Here is a 3,174-nt window from a genome sequence, read left to right on the forward strand (position 1 = left end):
ATGTCTCCCCCCCTTCGCCTGAGCTTCCAGCGGTCCGTCCTACTCATTCGTCCTACTACATTATATCCATAGCCAAGATTTCCTACCGTCTCCCCCGCCCGTCCCAGCGTGTTGGTTTAGTCCGAATTCTAAGTAGCAATTCTAGGTCAGGGCTATGTTCAGTTGTCGAACGTTGCAGATAGAAATGTCACGAATGGCGCCAATGTGAGTCCTTACTCTACGTGTTGGAGGCATGTTTGTTCTACGTAGACTATTTCTATCTGAACGTTCCCGAAACGTTGCGTCCTGCTGAACGCATCCCTATGGTATATTCATTACGCCGATTCTGTTGCAAAACGCTTCTACAACAGAAACCGTTTATTCCAAACGGAAAACGTTTTGCAACCAAAACAAGAGTTTCTATTGGACAAATTCAAGTAGCTCCCTTCCCGTTTCGTTTGCTTCCGTTTGGTTCTTAAATGGTAAAAGGTTTCCGTTGCAAGACGTAATGAATACGCCCCTGGTCTGTGTGCCAAGGAGAATGTAACTATCAGACAGAAAACACGGACAAGTAGGCCTTTGAGAAAATTAGAATATTATATTCCACTGGTTTGACATGAAAATAACTATTGAAACCCAGTCATCTGTGTGTACATAGGCTACACAGGGCTTATACCATTACCTGCATAATAACAAACACAGCATACCATTCACTGCATACAGATTACCAATCTACTTTAACCAACTCCCTTGTCTCCCCTCTTCCTCCTCCTCTCCTGCAATGTATTTTCATTTGGATGCTACACACAGTTAGGTAGACACATTGATTAAATTATTAACATTTTACATTTACATTTTAGTCATTTAGCAGACGCTCTTATTCAGAGCGACTTACAGTTAGTGAGTGCATACATTTTCATACTGGTCCCCCGTGGGAATCGAACCCACAACCCTGACATTGCAAACGCCATGCTCTACCAACTGAGCTACACGGGACTATTAACGTGTCAGGATGTCTGACACAGAGAAGGAAGGTGATATTATAAGATAGGCATATACCAAAAGAGGGAAGAAGGAGATAAGGGTCCGTTTCACCATAATAAATGTAATTGCTTGCACGCACACACGCAAGCGACACACACTCAACCATGTACAAACACACAAATTGATTCAATCCCCAGTAGTCATAATTACACATTTGGATTACATTTGAAATGTATCTTGATTAAATATTGAAGAGGACCACTCTGACTGCTTGTGCTTAATGTTTCTCTTCTCCTCTGAGGCCCCTGCTAGCTCCCAGCCTCTCTCTCTCTCTCTCTCTCTCTCTCTCTCTCTCTCTCTCTCTCTCTCTCTCTCTCTCTCTCTCTCTCTCTCTCTCTCTCTCTCTCTCTCTCTCTCTCTCTCTCTGTGTGTGTGTATTCTGGTAGACCTGATGATGATTGTCGTGGAGAAAAGTGAGGTCCACAACAGCCCACGGGACACAAGAGATTAAATTATTAAAACAGCCTGTTGTAATTGCTTATTGGAGAATCCACTAAAAATAACAGAGAGAGAGAGTCTCTAGGTACTCTACTTTACTGGAGTGTTCTGTAGGGACTAAAACTGAGAGGATGAGTGAAGAGGGTATTTGTACAGGACAACACAGACTGCAGGACAGGAGTCATGTCTCGTGTCAGGGGTGGGATTCTTTGTTGTGAAGATAGAGATAATGTCATATGGGAGAGGGAGGAGCCGAGGAAGGACAAACGGAATTCTGAAAATAAACTAGAGATATTCTGTGTTTAACTGACATTCTCAGATCTACTCTCTGTCCTTTTACACACAGATAAGAACAACATAACAACAGAAGCTCTCCTAGGCTTCTCAGACCAGCCCTGCATATTTGTGACTTTTTACTAAGAGGCCATGGTTACATTAGTCATGTTGGTGCATGTTAGTGCCGATCAGTGACAGAGCATAAAACTGTGTACAGATCTCTGTCCCTCTCTCTCTGTGGATTTCAGCGTAGACTGTGCATGTTTGTGTGTGTGTGCATGTGTGTATGTGCGTACGTATGTGTGTGATAAGCCCACTGTGTAGTAACAGTAGACTGGCAGTGTTCCCAGACTGGGGTGCATTAGACATGAACACTAGCAGAGCTTTCCAGGCCGCCGTTCTGACTCTCATGAGTTCCCACTCTCTGGCTGCTTCATTGGCTGGGAAGTTGGAACACAGTGAGGAAACAGAACAACAGGCTCCGCCTCCTCTACTCTACTCAACTCAAACAAAATATTCATCATATATTTAGATGTGGGCCTATAATATATGAAACATACGTACATAAGAATTGGTCAAATATTAAGGTGATTCCTTGACTCTGGTTGTGTGAGTGTGAGTGTGTGTGCCTGTGTGTGCATGTGTGTGTTGCTGTATGTGTGTGAGTGTTTTGGTCTGTTATCTATGTGTCTGATCTGTCTCTGTGACCATCTGTATTTGTACAGTGTGTGTGTGTGTGACGTGTGTGTATGTGCTTGTGTTAAAGCAGGACACCAACATTGACTGCTCTCTCACATTACCTTCTGCATTATTTAACGCTTTAGTAAACGCTGCCATGCAGGGAGACACGCTGTAGACACACTGACAGGGGGAAAGGGGGGGGGGGAGAGAGAAGGGGCAGAGGGAGAGAGAGAGACAGAGAGAGAAAGTGAGAGACAAAGAGAAAGAGATCCTCCTTTAGCATAAGGTACTCATTCTGCTGCTGATCAGGACGAGATGAGGCCGTACTAATCGATTACCTATTCGCGCCCCAGCCTGCCCAGTGAGAGGTCTTAGAGGAGCTGCATGCATGATGGGAAGAGGGGGTACCCAGTCCTCACAACACTGCTGTTCCTAAAAGAGGCTTGGTCAGCTACTCCACACACACACACTCAGATAAAATGGAGCTTTATGGTCAAAGTAAACTAATTTCAATACCCCTTCAATACAGAAAGACACAGTAGACCCAACAGAGAAACATTTCATCTTTGCTACAGAAACCCATCTAAAGCCTTGTGTGTATTCTCAGACTAGTCCCTGCTGTTGATGTTTTGGTTCTGTAGGGATTTTTTTTGTTGTTGTGTGAGTTCATTAGCAGATTCTGCAGCGGTGAGAGCAGCCTCACTCGGTAGGGTTATCAAAATACTGAGCCTGTGAGCTCCTCACACACCGATGAGG

Source organism: Coregonus lavaretus (assembly GCF_964263955.1).
Source record: "Coregonus lavaretus genome assembly, contig: HAP1_SCAFFOLD_1996, whole genome shotgun sequence".
Classification (NCBI taxonomy): domain Eukaryota; kingdom Metazoa; phylum Chordata; class Actinopteri; order Salmoniformes; family Salmonidae; genus Coregonus; species Coregonus lavaretus.